Below are 17225 nucleotides of genomic sequence, written 5' to 3'. Positions count from 1 at the left end.
CGTGGACCTGGTGTACGGTGGACTTCTCGAGTTCCTCTTCAATATTTTTTTCTGAAACTCTCTAGTTTCTTCTTAGAGGTCAAGTATGACTGTCGATTATTATTTTTATTTTAACATGGTTGTCGATTATTGGTTAAGGCTGTGGCTCAAAAAGAACGGTTTTACTATTTCACATCTAGTAGATGTGAAATACTTATCACCAGAAGTGCTTATCACACATCTAAGTCCAAAACCGTTGAATCTAGATGTGATCCCTAGTTTTTTTTTAATCGCTAGTTCTTTTAGATGAATTTTATGATCGCTAGTTGTTTCACCGTTTTCATGCATGTGCAGCGTGTTGTTGTTTTTGACTTGAGTCTGGGTTGCTTTTTTCGTCTGGGCTTGTTCTTTGTCTTTGTTTGGGTCCGATCTATGTAGAGATATGCTTCTTTTTTTCAGTGGGCTGCCATGAGAATTAAATGATAGAGCCAGCATGTTTTTCCTCATGTCTTTTGTTCCTGTTCGACACTCTCTACTCACTACCCCTCGCATTCCCATCCTTTTTACCAGAAGTTTTGCCTTTTGTTTTTACATTGCATTTTAAGCATACTTTCCAACTTTTCAACTATTATTCTTAGATTTTTTTGGTCGGAAGCATGGTGTTTGTGCGAGAGGCCTAGTGGCCCACCATGTGCAACTTTCAACTTTTTTTTATTGTTTTTTTTCTTTTTCTTTTGTCTTGTCTCTTTTTTGTTTTGTGCATAGAACATTTACGTGTTTTTTTCTTCAGTTTCTTTGTTCTATTTTTTCTTTTTCATCCGGCCCAATTCCTATGTAGTTTTTTTCTCCAATTTTTTCTTGAAAACCTTCCTTAAATCGGATTCCAAAGACATTGAAATTCAACAGGGACCATAGTTGATTTTTTATTCCAGTTGCAACTCCATCTTTGACTCGCAACTAGGGCTTTTATAGTTGACTCAATTGCATTCATAATTGACTCGCAACCGGTATCGTAATTTTGTGTAGTCATAATTGCAAGTCCATCATCGACACGAAATTGGGCCTATAGTTTGTTTTTGTCCCAGTTGCAAGTCCAACATCGACTCGTAACTTGGGCCCAACCTTTTTTTTGTCCCGGTTGCAAGTCCACCCACGACTCGCAACTGGAGCCCGACTTTTTTTGTCTCAGTTGCAAGTCCACCCATCGACTCGCAACTGGGGCCTATACTTTTCTTTCCTAGTTGCAAGTCCATCTTCGACTCGCAACTCGGGCCTGGCCTTTTCTGTCCTAGTTGCAAGTCCACCCTCGACTCGCAACTAGGGCCGGATCTTTTTTTGTCCCAGTTGCAAGTCCACCCTCGACTCGCAACTCGGGCCCGACAATTTTTTTCTTCCACTTGCAAGTTCATCCTTGACTCGCAACTAGGGCCCGGCCGTTTTCTTGTCCCGGTTGTAGTCTCACCCTCAACTCGTACCTAGGAGCTGACCTTTTGTTTTCTCTCAATTGGAAGTCCACCCTCAACTCACGTACGGGCCAACGACCCCCCAAGTCGCGAGTTGAGGGTGGACTTGCAATTGGGAGAAAACAAAAGGTCGGCTCTTAGTTACGAGTAGAGGGTGGGATTGCAACCGGGACAAGAAAAGGTCGGGCCCCAGTTGCGAATCAAGGATGGACTTGCAACTGGAAGAAAAAACTGTCAGGCCCCAGTTGCGAGTCGAGGGTGGACCTGCAACTGAGACAAAAAAAAGATCTGGCCCCAGTTGCCAGTCGAGGGTGGACTTGCAACTGGGACAGAAAAGGGCGGCCCGAGTTGCGAGTCGGAGATGGACTTACAACTGGGAGAGAAAAGCATAGGCCCCGGTTGCGAGTCGAGGGTGGACTTGCAACCGAGACAAAAAAAGTTGGGCCCCGGTTGAGTGGACTTGCAACTGGGACAAATAAAGGTTGTGCCCAAGTTATGAGTTGAGGGTGGACTTGTCCCAGTTGTAAGTCCACCCTCAAATTCTCCCAATTGCAAGCTCACCCTCAAACCAAGCACACGAGTAAGCACATTGATTGATCTACAGTAGTGTGCATGCGTAGCTTTTATTTGTTCGAGCGGCCACGGCCAAACTTTTTTTAGCGTGTAGCTGTTAGTGAATCATGGCAGCTTTCTTGTGTATATACTATTTAAAAAATACAAAGAAAGCAGTACAGGGGGCACAAACAGATGATGAAGTCAACTTAGATATGACATAGTCGGACCCTAAAAATAAATATTGGCTCCCAGTGGCCAACTCCTCCTGGTTCGACATTAGACGAGCTCTCAACAGATCCAGAGATCTTGGAGTTTGACCGTTGCTCGTCATACCAGAGAAGATCGAAGATTGTCAGAGAGGAACTTGAGGCGGACTAAAAGTAAAGTGGTGTGGCTACAGTTTGGTCCAAGATGTAGATAGGTCCAAGATGTGGATAGGGACGCATTTATGTGAGGTCGGGGTGGGCCAGCATAGGTCGGCTCTAACATGGCGGACGCGTCTGGGCGCTCCCATGTTCACCCCACATATGGTTGTGTATGGGAGTGCCGGTTAGCCCGGACGTTTGGGATGAGTATGTGTGGTCGAGTTGGTTGGTAACTTGTTGTCCGGGCAGGCTGCCCGGCTTTAGGAAGGACATGGGGCTCCGCTTAAATATGCTCTTAAGGTTGTACTTGTGAGAGTGTAAACTAACAATCAATTATCATACTCACCGCTTAAATTATGATATAGATCTCATGCTTTAGTAAGTATATATAATACATACTCATGGTAATTAAATAGGTGACTAGATATTTTACAAAGTACTCCTATGATCTTATATTTTGTGTTCTTATATTGTGGGACGGAAGGAGTATTAAAGAAGTAAAATGTTTCGTCTCCTACGGTTTCACGGCAATCTGGCGACCAATGGCTTCATGGACAAGAACTCCATCGGAGAGTGTGATCTACATCTAATCTTTAAAAAAACATCTGAGTTATTCCTCCTTACCCGCGGCTCCCATCTGCTCGGCTAGCTCGCTCCCTCACTATGACTCCTTCCCCGCTTCTTTGTCTGGACGGCTAGCTCTCTCCCTCATTGCGACTCGGGGTGATCAAGGGATGATCTTAGTTTTCCGAAGGCTTCCGTTTTGGGCTGATGGATGATGCAAAGAACGTTGGGGTGGATGCTTCGTGGGGCGAAGGATTCCCCGAGCCCGAGCAGTGTTGGAACCCCCATGAATCCAGCCCTCATGGGAAAGGGCGTGACAATCGCAACATCAAATTTGCCGGCAACGAAAACAGTGAGTCTGAGTGTTAGGGGCAAGGATTTTATGGCCCGGTTGTGCCTAACCATGGCCGAGACGAAGGCATTTGTCGTGGATGATACAAATGACATCGATTTGTCCGATCCCGAGCGTTCCTCTCCAAAAGGTATTAGAGCCTCATACCCTTCACATGCAAACTATCTCCTCGGCCACGCAGCCGGCTTGGGGAAATCCTAAGGGTTTGATGCTCAACTTTTCGGGGCTTAACATCTTCCTCGTGAATTCTAGATGCCGAGCTAGGGTTTGTACTGGTTTGGATTTAGGGGAGGTTGTAAAAAGGAGGGTCTTTTCTTAAAGTTGCCCATTTATGGAGGGCCCTGATTACTATAATTTGAATCATGGTGTTAAATTTGTGTAGTACATTGCCTTGTCCATTAGGAATTTAGGTAGTATATGTGTTGTGGATATGAAAACCTGAAGTACATTGACCCTGCATATGGTTTAAAATTTGGGCATTTTTGTTCAAGTGGTTGGTGCTTCTCTATTAAGCATATTTTAATTCTAGGTTCAAGATAAGCATCATATGGATGGTTCTCTGTGTAGCATGTTTTTGTTAAGTATCATATGATGGTGGTGTACTTTTTGAAGCATTCATTTTTGTTCGGTTCCATGCAATTCTCTATCGACTGTCACATTGTTCATTTAAGATGTTATATTGACCCACTCCATTTATGTTATGCAAGTGAAGATGATCCACTTTTTTTTGTTCAGATATGGCATGGAGGGTTTTTCATGGACCAAGGCAGAAGTAAAAAGGTACTATGGAGGCCAGAGTATTTGGTTTTGATCACATGGACAAGAACACTTGGGCACCCTCAGATGTGGATGATCTAATAGAGCAGATAGGGTATGAGAAGGAAGGATGACAATTTATTACTGCATGTCTAGTCTGCAAGTAAGCACAAATGGGCTTAGAGAGATCAATGGAGAGGATGCCATAGACAATATGAAAGCATTTGTGACATGTGTACATCACATCATGGATATTTCCTGGACCATGATGAATCTATCAGGAATATTGATGATGTGGTCAAATATCCTGTTGAAGACTGATGAGTCCCTTTGGTGATCCGGTAACGAATAACAGAAAGGTTCTCAACCTCTTTCCACAAGGAGTGACCCTGAGTTATCGAACCGACGAGATGACGTGCACATGTGACAAGGATTTCTACCAAGCTTTTTCGAGAGTATTGAATTCCAATTTTTAGACCGATTCGTAATCAAGTTGTAGCTGAAAACACTTATAATAAAAATAGGCATGGGTATAAGGACTTGATTCTTACAACTGTATGTTTATGATTGGGATCATTATGACCTTAATTTGTGCTCTAGAAGACACCTGCTGAGAGGTGCTTGCAACGACTCGAAGTCGGAGATGTGTCTAAATTACGTATTGAGTGAAATGCGCCCTGTCAGTTGTCCAACCATAGCCCCTATACGTCGCATGGGGTTGCCTCGGTAATTAAGATAAATCAGACAAAAGCATTGGGCGTTTAATGACTACACCTCATGTATCCCCAGAGAGTGAATCCACGCTACCGTACTGAACCTTTCTGTCACTAGTGTTCATAATAGCGCTTCACGTTCTCCTTACTCCTAACCTCCTTGTGGCTCGAACTCCATGATCCTGATACCTACAGGACGAAGAACACAAGAGAGACAAGAGGCAACTACGATGCAATTTTATTTCACACATACATGACATTCATTCAAAGTCATTCCATCAATCCCTCATACAAGTGCATCGGGTTGCAAGGCTATGCCTCAACCCATTGCCTTACCGAAATACTCACACATGGCGATCGGATCACACAAAGAAATCATTGAAGAAGACATAAAGATGAAAGCTTTATTGATAATATGTCTTACAATGGTTGCAGGATGCGATACATGATTACAAGTATGACTAACTTGGAGATGGATGGCGAAAGTGGTGAAGATGGTGGTGCTATGGAGATGAGATGGGAATTCACGGTGGCTAGGGTTTGTGAATGGCTTCTGGTGCGGAGATGGAGGTTCTAGCGTCTGCCCTTCGCAAATCAGGTATGGGTCCCTGTATGAAAGTTGTTGTGGTGGATGCCACGGTGTTGTGGGCACCTGGTACGAGCGCTTGCACTCGTACCAGACATTGCCTTGGACTCTGTTGCCTCTTGTGTGCCTCACATTTGATTTCTTCTATCTCCATTTTTGCATCTTTCCATGTATATGATTGATTTTCATCATGTATAGCCCTTTTCCCTATAGAAACAAAATAAAGAGAGAATTTCACAATCGCTTGCATTCATTATTCATTAGTGGCAATATCGGAGGGAATATCTCAGATTTTATGAAATAAACCGGTTTAAACAATGGTGTGATGAGCATAAAAATACACTCATCAACTCCCGTGATATTAAAACTTGATCATCCTTGAGCAAGCATATAGAGATTCAGACTGTAAGGAACTCAGTTGTTTAACTTTAAACCGAAATAACGAGAAGGTTTTAGTTCACTTATGTTTTGTATTCCTAGATAGCCCTCTGCTTCTTCTGCCTGAAAACTTAGTATAGTTGTAGCGGTGGCATGGCTATTATGCAAGTGTTAGGGAAGAAAGGATAATCAACACAAAACTCTTACTCATCTATACAAAGTAGAGTAGCTCTTATTCTATTTACTCTAGTTAACACTTGCTTGTGGAGGAACACACGGGAGAGATTTTCTTTCTTGAGCGATGAAAACATAAATTACGAGAGTGAAAGGTATGTAAAGACAACATGATACTATAGTAACTCGCTAACACCCACGAGTGTCTCCTTGTCAAAGCTCTCAAGCACTTTACTTCAATCATTGATTGTTGAAACTTTTGTTGTCCCTTGACGATATTATGCCAAAGAAATGATACATGCATGGGTTATCTTTGTGGCTTAAATTTGAGTTATATGGACCAATATGTTGTCTCTTTAGAGCTCTTGCGATTAGTACTCGTTTATTACCACATACACACCTCAAGAGAAAAATGAGTAATATTAGATGTGGTGTTTCCAACACGAACATTAACAAACTCATGGACGAAATCCAAGCTGAGGCTTAGGTGGATCATTCATTGGCCAGCGGAATTCTCAGCATAACATCAAGATTGGTGATGAATTCGCATTTATGCACGTAAGAGCGCATAGAGTGACAAGGCCATGGCACTAGCGAGAAGCTGAAGCACCATGTAAAAATGCAAAACATATTTTAGCATAATCTCGATCACCTTTCAACTGGGTTTCTTTGGACAACTTTATCCACAAGTGCCATTGAGTCTATTAAATTTAAAACTATGGGGATGGGCATCTTCTCTAACAACTTTTTTCTCAACGCCCAAGTCTTTCTAAAGACTTTTTCATATGCATGGTTGTTCTTTGCTGACATCACTTTCTTTAAAAACAAGTCCCATGACAACAATCTTGGTTATCTAGATTAAATAGAGCAAAAGTTACTAAATTATTTTACCTACAAGAATAAAACTTCTATTTCAACTATCGAGACTTAATCCCACTTGAATAATTCACACATACTACTACTATAACTATTCTAAGTAATCCAAGTGCAAAATACAAGAGTCGTAGGACATACCTTCACGATCATGAATTTCCATGCTTCTCTTCCTTAAGAATGGGTTCCCTATTGCCCAGAGTAGATCAACTCCTCCAAAAATATAAACCAGAATGCAAATGAAATCCAGGACAAAAAGGAAAAGAGCAAAGCAAAAGAAAACTTATTCTATTTGGGAGGGGGGTGAAAGCTAACTTGCAAAAGAAATTGCAACCGGCGAAAAAAAAACAAACAAACGAAAAACAAACCAAATTAGAAGCAAACTGTTGGAACAAACCAACACGAGTGTTTGAAGCTTAACAAGCTAAAGTACAACCTTGTTAGAACTTAAAATGAATTCCACCACATCTTAACATAGACGTGGAAGTAAACTCCCCCAAGTTTAAGATTTTGCAAGCCCAAACTCAGTGAGATCATTATGGCGGTGGGTAGTACGGAGTCCATCCTTGGCTCCACTCGAAGAAGTTGTTGTTCATGTACGCAGACATGTCTCAAACAGATGCGGTGAGATTGCTCATATCATTGATGGAGCGCTCGAGATTGTTGATGTCGGTGTATAAGGTGTAGTGCAACTCCTCTTGTGCATCTTCTTTGGGATGCTCAACCTCCTCGTTGGTGGCTAGTTCATCTTCATCAACTTGTTCCAATTTGGGTGTCTCTTGTTGAAAAGTTGCATCTCCTTCATATGGCACATAATGCAAAATTTTGTTCTTTATATAGAACCAGTTAGGCATGGGAGTGGGTAGCATGTATGCCACTCTTGGAATTCAGATGCAATGGAAACCACGGCGAACCACGACCATTGCATCACTAGTAAGAACACTCATATTGAGAAGGGCGTTACCAATAATGGGGCAGAGGTTGGTGAAGTTCAAGCCAACAGATGTGGCTAACATGGTGATCAACCCGCCACACACGATGTCTCCTTGTGTGCAATTTTCTTGGTGTGCAAGTGCTACTTCTTGAGCTTGCGTTGGTTTTTCCCTTGAAGAGGAAAGGGTGGTGCAGCAAAGTAGAGATAAGTATTTCCCTCAGCTAAGAACCAAGGTATCAATCCAGTAGGAGGAACACACAAGTCCCCAACGATTGCACCTACACAAACAAATAAATGCTGGCACCCAACACAAAAAAGGGGTTGTCAATCCCTTCACGGTTACTTGCAAGGATGCGATCTGATAGAGATAGATATAAAAGATAAGTAAAAGTGAAAATAAAGCAAAGTTAAAAAATTGCAGCAAGGTATTTCTGTGCTTTTGATTTTATAGATCTGAAAATAGTATGATAAAAATAGACCCGGGGCCATAGTTTTCACTGGGGGCTTCTCTCTTGAAAGAAAGCATACGGTGGGTAAACAAATTAATGTTCAGCAATTGATAAAAAAGCACAAAATATGACGATATCTAAGGCAATAATCATGAATATAGGTATCACATATGTGACAAGTAGACCGACTCCTGCCTGCATCTACTACTATTACTCCACACATCGACCGCTATCCAGCATGCATCTAGTGTATTAAGTTAACAAGAACGGAGTAACGCCTTAAGCAAGATGACATGATGTAGAGGGATAGATCCAATCAATATGAATAAACCCCACCTTTTTATCCTTAGTGGCAACAATACAAATACGTGTCATGTCCCCTTTTTTCACTGAGTATGAGCACCGCAAGATTGAACCCACTACAAAGCACATCTCCCATTGCAAGAAAAATCAATGTAGTTGGCCAAACCAAATCAATAGATCGGAGAGAAATACAAAGCTATCTTAATCATGCATAAAAGAGTTCAGAGAAGACTCAAATAATATTCATAGATAATCTGATTATAAACCCACAATTCATCGAATCTCAACAAATGCACCGCAGAAGAAGATTAAATCGAATATATCTCCAAGAATATTGAGGAGAACATTGTATTGAACATCAAAGAGAGAGAAGAAGCCATCTAGCTACTAGCTATGGACCCATAGGTCTGTGGTATACTACTCACACATCATCCGAAGGGCAGCAAGGTTGATGTAGAAGCCCTCTGTGATCGAACCCCCCTCTAGCGAAGTGCCGGAAAAGGCCCCTAGATGGGATCTCATGAGAATAGAAGCCTGCGGCGACGGAAAAGTATTTTTGGTGTGCCCTCTAGTATACGAGGAATATTTGGGTATTTATAGAGTAAAGATTAGGGTTGGAGGAGCATTAGGGGGCCCATAAGCCTGGGGGCGCCCCTCTGGGGCGTGCCTCCCGAGCTTGTTGCCAACTGGTGGCCCCTCTGACCTCCTCCCGAAGGTTCCTGGGTGTCTTCTGGTCCAAGAAAAATCCTCAAAAAGTTTCGTTCTTGTGATATTGATTTTCTGTAAAGACAAAAACAAGGAAAAATAGCAACTGACACTTGGCACTAGGTTAATAGCTTAGTCCCAAAAAGTGGTATAAAATAACGTAATAATGCATATAAAACATCCAAGATGATAATATAATAGCATGGAACAATCAAAAATTATAGATAAGTTGGAGACGTATCAAGCATCCACAAGCTTAATTCCTGCTCGTCCTCGAGTAGGTAAATGATAAAACGTAATTTTTGATGTGGAATGCTACCTAACATGTTTATCAAGTAATCTTTCTTTTATGTGGCATGAATATTCAGATTCATAAGATTCAAAGCAAAATTTTAATATTGGCATAAAAACAATAATACTTCAAGCATACTAAAAAGCAATTATGTCTTTTCAAAATATCATGTCTAAAGAAAGTTATCCCTACAAAATCATATAATATTTAAAGGAAATATGCCCTAGAGGCAATAATAAAGTTATTATTTATTTCCTTATTTCATGATAAATGTTTATTATTCATGCTAGAATTGTATTAACCGGAAACATAATACATGTGTGAATACATAGACAAACATAGTGTCACTAGTATGCCTCTACTTGACTAGCTCGTTAATCAAAGATGGTTAAGTTTCCTAACCATAGACATGAGTTGTCATTTGATTAATGGGATCACATCATTAGAAGAATGATGTGATTGACTTGACCCATTCCGTTAGCCTAGCACTTGATCGTTTAGTATATTGCTATTGCTTTCTTCATGACTTATACATGTTCCTATAACTATGAGATTATGCAACTACCATTTACCGGAGGAACACTTTGGGTGCTACCAAACGTCACAACGTAATTGGGTGATTATAAAGGAGTACTACAGGTGTCTCCAAAGGTACATGTTGGGTTGGCGTATTTCGAGATTAGGTTTTGTCACTCCGATTGTCGGAGAGGTATCTCTGGGCCCTCTCGGTAATGCACATCACTATAAGCCTTGCAAGCAATGTAGCTAATGAGTTAGTTACAGAATGATGCATTACATAACGAGTAAAGAGACTTGCCGGTAACGAGATTGAACTAGGTATTGGATACCGACGATCGAATCTCGGGCAAGTAACATACCGATGACAAAGGGAACAACGTATGTTGTTATGCGGTTTGACCGATAAAGATCTTCGTAGAATATGTAGGAGCCAATATGGGCATCCAGGTTCCGCTATTGGTTATTGACCGAGAATAGTTCTAGGTCATGTCTACATAGTTCTCGAACCCGTAGGGTCCGCACGCTTAAGGTTTCGATGACAGTTATATTATGAGTTTATGAGTTTTGATGTACCGAAGGAGTTCAGAGTCCCGGATGAGATCGGGGACATGACGAGGAGTCTTGAAATGGTCGAGACGTAAAGATCGATATATTGGACGAATATATTCGGACACCGGAAGTGTTCCGGGTGATTTCGGAGAAAACCGGAGTGCCGGAGGGGTTACCGGAACCCCCCGGGGAAGTATTGGGCCTTAGTGGGCCTGAGGGGAGAGAGAGGGCAACAGCCCAGGAGGGGGCGCCCCCCCATGAGGAGTCCGAATTGGACTAGGGGAGGGGGCGCGGCCCCCCCTTTCCCTCTCCCTCTCCCTCTCTTTCCTTCCCCCTTCCTCCTTCCTAGTGGGACTAGGAAAGGGGAGACCTACTCCCACTAGGAGGAGGACTCCCCCTCCTTGGCGCGCCCCCTAGGGCCGGCCGGCCTCCCCCCTTGCTCGTTTATATACGGGGGCAGGGGGGCACCCTAGAGACACACAAGTTGATCTACAGATCGTTCCTTAGCCGTGTGCGGTGCCCCCCTCCACCATATTCCACCTCGGTCATATCATCGCGGAGTTTAGGCGAAGCCCTGCACCGCTAGAACATCATCATCGTCACCATGCCGTCATGCTAACGGAACTCATCCCCAACGCTTTGCTAGATCGGAGCTCGGGGATCGTCATCGAGCTGAACGTGTGCTGAACTCGGAGGTGCCGTACGTTCGGTACTTGGATCGGTCGGATCGTGAAGACGTACGACTACATCAACCGCGTTGTCATAACGCTTCCGCTTACGGTCTACGAGGGTACGTGGACAATACTCTCCCCTCTCGTTGCTATGCCATCACCATGATCTTGCGTGTGCGTAGGAAAATTTTGAAATTACTACGTTCCCCAACAGTAGCATCCGAGCCTAGGTTTTATGCGTTGATGTTATATGCACGAGTAGAACACAAGTGAGTTGTGGGTGATACAAGTCATACTGCTTACCAGCATGTCATACTTTGGTTCAGCGGTATTGTTGGATGAAGCGGCCCGGACCGACATTACGCGTACGCTTATGCGAGACTGGTTTTACCGCCGTGCTTTGCACACAGGTGACTAGCGGGTGTCTGTTTCTCCAACTTTAGTTGAACCGAGTGTGGCTACGCCCGGTCCTTGCGAAGGTTAAAACAACACTAACTTGACGAACTATCATTGTGGTTTTGATGCGTAGGTAAGAATGGTTCTTGCTCAGCCCGTAGCAGCCACGTAAAATTTGCAACAACAAAGTAGAGGACGTCTAACTTGTTTTTGCAGGGCATGTTGTGATGTGATATGGTCAAGACGTGATGCTATATTTTATTGTATGAGATGATCATGTTTTGTAACCGAAGTTATCGGCAACTGGCAGGAGCCATATGGTTGTCGCTTTATTGTATGAAATGCAAACGCCCTGTAATTGCTTTACTTTATCACTAAGCGGTAGCGATAGTCGTAGAAGCAATAGATGGCGTAACGACAACGATGCTACGATGGAGATCAAGGTGTCACGCCGGTGACGATGGTGATCACGACGGTGCTTCGGAGATGGAGATCACAAGCACAAGATGATGATGGCCATATCATATCACTTATATTGATTGCATGTGATGTTTATCCTTTATGCATCTTATCTTGCTTTGATTGACGGTAGCATTTTAAGATGATCTGTCACTAAAATTATCAAGAAGTGTTCTCCCTGAGTATGCACTGTGAAAGTTCTTCGTGCTGAGACACCACGTGATGATCGGGTGTGATAGGCTCTACGTTCAAATACAACATGTGCAAAACAGTTGCACACGCGGAATACTCAGGTTAAACTTGACGAGCCTAGCATATAACAGATATGGCCTCGGAACACGGAGACCGGAAGGTCGAGCATGAATCATATAGTAGATATGATCAACATATTGATGTTCACTGTTGAAACTACTCCATCTCACGTGACGATCGGACATGGTGTAATTGATATGGATCACGTAATCACTTAGAGGACTAGAGGGATGTCTATCTAAGTGGGAGTTCTTAAGTAATATGATTAATTGAACTTAAATTTATCATGAACTTAGTCCTGGTAGTATTTTGCAAATTATGTTGTAGATCAATAGCTTGTGTTGTTGCTTTCATATGTTTATTTTAATATGTTCTAGAGAAAATTGTATTGAAAGATGTTAGTAGCAATGATGCGGATTGGATCCGTGATCTGAGGTTTATCCTCATTGCTGCACAGAAGAATTATGTCCTTAATGCACCGCTAGGTGACAAACCTATTGCAGGAGCAGATGCAGACGTTATGAACGTTTGGCTAGCTCAAAAGGATGACTACTTGATAGTTTAGTGCACCATGCTTAAACGGCTTAGAATCGGGACTTCAAAGACGTTTTGAACGTCATGGACCATATGAGATGTTCCAGGAGTTGAAGTTAATATTTCTAGCAAATACCCGAGTTGAGAGATATGAAGTCTCCAACAAGTTCTAAAGCTAAAAGATGGAGGAGAATCGCTCAACTAGTGAGCATGTGCTCAGATTGTCTGGGTACTTCAATCACTTGAATCAAGTGGGAGTTAATCTTCCAGATAAGATAGTGATTGACAGAATTCTCTAGTCACCATCACTAAGTTACTAGAACTTCGTGATGAACTATAGTATGCAAGGGATGACGAAAATGATTCCCGAGCTCTTCGTGATGTTGAAATCGACGAAGGTAGAAATCAATAAAGAGCATCAAGTGTTGATGATTGACAAGACCACTAGTTTCAAGAAAAGGGCAAAGGGAAAGAAAGGGAAACTTCAAGTAGAATGGCAAACAAGTTGTCACTCCCGTGAAGAAGACCAAAGCTTGACCAAAGCCTGAAACTGAGTGCTTACACTGCAAAGGAAATGGTCACTGGAAGCGGAAATGCCCTGAATATTTGGTGGATAAGAAGGATGGCAAAGTGAACAAGGGTATATTTGATATACAGGTTATTGATGTGTGCCTTACTAGTGTTTATAGTAGCCCCTGAGTATTTGATACTTGTTCGGTTACTAAGATTAGTAACTCGAAACAGGAGTTACAGAATAAACAGAGACTAGTTGAAGGGGAAGTGACGATGAGTGTTGGAAGTAGTTCCAAGATTGATATGATCATCATCGCACACTCCCTATACTTTCGGGATTAGTGTTAAACCTAAATAAATGTTATTTGGCATTTGCGTTGAGCATGAACATGATTTGATCGTGTTTATTGCGATACGGTTATTCATTTAAAGTTAGAGAATAATTGTTATTCTGTTTACATGAATAAGACCTTCGATGGTCATACACCCAATGAACATAGTTTGTTGGATCTCGATCGTAGTGATACACATATTCATAATACTGATGCCAAAAGATGCAAAGTTAATAATGATAGTGCAACTTATTTGTGGCACTGCCGTTTGGGTCATATTGGTGTAAAGCGCATGAAGAAACTCCATAAAGATGGATTTTTGGAATCACTTGGTTATGAATCTTTTGATACTTGCGAACCGTGCCTTTTGGGCAAGATGACTAAAACTCCGTTCTCCGGAAGAATGGAACAAGCTACTGACTTATTGGAAATAATACATACTGATGTATGCGATCCAATGAGTGTTGAAGCTCGTGGCAAGTATCGTTATTTTCTGACCTTCACAAGATGATTTGAGCAGATATGGGTATATCTACTTGATGAAACATAAATCTGAAATAGTTGAAAGGTTCAAAGAATTTCAGAGTGGAGTGGAAAAATCATCGTAAAAAGAAAATAAAGTTTCTATGATCTGATCACAGAGCAGAATATTCGAGTTACGAGTTTGGTCTTCAATTAAAACAATGTGGAATAGTTTCACAGCTCTCGCCACCTAGAACACCACAACGTTATGGTGTGTCCGAACGTCGTAACCGCACTTTATTGGACATGGTGCGATCTATGATGTCTCTTACTGATTACCACTATTGTTTTGGGGTTATGTATTAGAGACAGCTGCATTCACGTTAAAAGGGCACCATCTAAATCCGTTGAGTCGACACCATATGAACTGTGGTTTAGCAAGTAACCCAAGTTGTCGTTTCTTAAAGTTTGGAGTTGCGATGCTTATATGAAAAAGTTTTTCAACCTGATAAGCTCGAACCCAAATCGGAGAAGTGCGTCTTCATAGAATACCCAAAGGAAACTGTTGGGTAATCCTTCTATCACAGATCCGAAGGCAAAACATTTGTTGCTAAAAATGGATCCTTTCTAGAGAAGGAGTTTCTCTCGTAAGAAGTGAGTGGGAGGAAAGTAGAGCTTGATAAGGTAATTTGTACCTTCTCCCGAATTGGAAAGTAGTTCATCACAGAAATCAGTTCCAGTGATTCCTACACCAATTAGTGAGGAAGCTAATGATGATGATCATGAAACTTCAGATCAAGTTACTACAAAACCTCGTAGGTCTTCCAGAGTACGATCCGCACCAGAATGGTACGGTAATCCTGTTCTGGAAGTCATGTTACTAGACCATGATGAACCTATGAACTATGAGGAAACGATGATGAGCCCAGATTCCACGAAATGGCTTGAGGCCATAAAATCTGAGATGAGATCCCTCTATGAGAACAAAGTATGGACTTTGATTGACTTGCTCGATGATCAGCAAGCCATGTTAAATAAATGGATCTTCAAGAGGAAGACGGACACTGATAGTAGTATTACTATCTACTAAGCTCGACTTGTTGCGAAAGGTTTTCGACAAGTTCAAGGTGTTGAATACGATGAGATTTTCTCACTCATAGCGATGCTTAAGTCTGTCCGAATCATGTTAGCAATTGCCACATTTTATGAAATCTGGCAAATGGATGTCAAAACTGCATTCCTTAATGGTTTTCTTAAAGAAGAGTTGTATATGATGCAACCAGAAGGTTTTGTCAATCCTAAAGGTGCTAACAAAATGTGCAAGCTCCAGTGATCCATTTATGGACTGGTGCAAGCATCTCAGAGTTGGAATATATGCTTTGATAAGTTGATCAAAGCATATAGTTTTGTACAGACTTACGGTGAAGCCTGTATTTACAAGAAAGTGAGTGGGAGCACTACAACATTTCTGATAAGTATATGTGAATGACATATTGTTGATCGGAAATAATGTAGAATTATTCTACAAAAGCATAAAGGAGTGTTTGAAAGGAGTTCTTTAAAAGAAAGACTTCAGTAAAGATACTTACATATTGAGCATCAAGATCTATTGAGATAGATCAAGACGCTTGATAAGTTTTTCAATAAGTACATACCTTGACAAGATTTTGAAATAGTTCAAAATGGAACAGTCAAAGAAAGAGTTCTTGCCTGTGTTGCAAAGGTGTGAAATTGAGTAAGACTCGAATCCCGACCAAGGCAGAAAATAGAAAAGAGAATGAAAGTCATTCCCTATGCCTCAGTCATAGGTTCTACAAAGTATGCCATGCTATGGACCAGACCTATTGTATACTCTGCCCTGGTTTGGCAAGGGAGTACAATAGTGATCTAGGAGTAGATCACTGGACATTGGTCAAAATTATCCTTAGTGAGAACTAAGGAAATATTTCTCGATTATGGAGGTGATAAAAGAGCCCGTCGGAAAGAGTTACATTGGTGCAATCTTTTACACCGATCCAGATGACTCTAAGTCTCAATCTGGATACATATTGAAAGTGGGAGCAATTAGCTAGAGTAGCTCCGTGCAGAGCATTATAGACATATAATTTTTGCAAAATACATACGGCTCTGAATATGACAGACCCTTTGACTAAGCTTCTCTCATGAACAAAACATGATCACACCTTAGTACTCTTTGGGTGTTAATCACATAGAGATGTGAACTAGATTATTGACTCTATTAAACCCTTTGGGTGTTGGTCACATGACGATGTGAACTATGGGTGTTAATCATATACATATATGAATATTGGTGTTAAATCACATGGCGATGTGAACTATATTATTGACTCTAGTGCAAGTGGGAGACTGAAGGAAATATGCCCTAGAGGCAATAATAAAGTTATTATTTATTTTCTTATTTCATGATAAATGTTTATTATTCATGCTAGAATTGTATTACCGGAAACATAATACTTGTGTGAATACATAGACAAACATAGTGTCACTAGTATGCCTCTAACTGACTAGCTCGTTAATCAAAGATGGTTAAGTTTCCTAACCATAGACATGAGTTGTCATTTGATTAATGGGATCACATCATTAGAAGAATGATGTGATTGACTTGACCCATTCCGTTAGCCTAGCACTTGATCGTTTAGTATATTGCTATTGCTTTCTTCATGACTTATACATGTTCCTATAACTATGAGATTATGCAACTCCCATTTATCGAAGGAACACTTTGGGTGCTACCAAACGTCACAACGTAACTGGGTGATTATAAAGGAGTACTACAGGTGTCTCCAAAGGTACATGTTGGGTTGGCGTATTTCGAGATTAGGTTTTGTCACTCCGATTGTCGGAGAGGTATCTCTGGGCCCTCTCGGTAATGCACATCACTATAAGTCTTGCAAGCAATGTAGCTAATGAGTTAGTTACGGAATGATGCATTACATAACGAGTAAAGAGACTTGCCGGTAACGAGATTGAACTAGGTATTGGATACCGACGATCGAATCTCGGGCAAGTAACATACCGATGACAAAGGGAACAACGTATGTTGTTATGCGGTTTGACCGATAAAGATCTTCGTAGA

Source organism: Triticum dicoccoides, chromosome 7B, assembly GCF_002162155.2.
Source record: "Triticum dicoccoides isolate Atlit2015 ecotype Zavitan chromosome 7B, WEW_v2.0, whole genome shotgun sequence".
NCBI lineage: Eukaryota > Viridiplantae > Streptophyta > Magnoliopsida > Poales > Poaceae > Triticum > Triticum dicoccoides.
The sequence above is the reverse complement of the archived record's forward strand: the minus strand, read 5'-3'. Positions refer to the sequence as shown.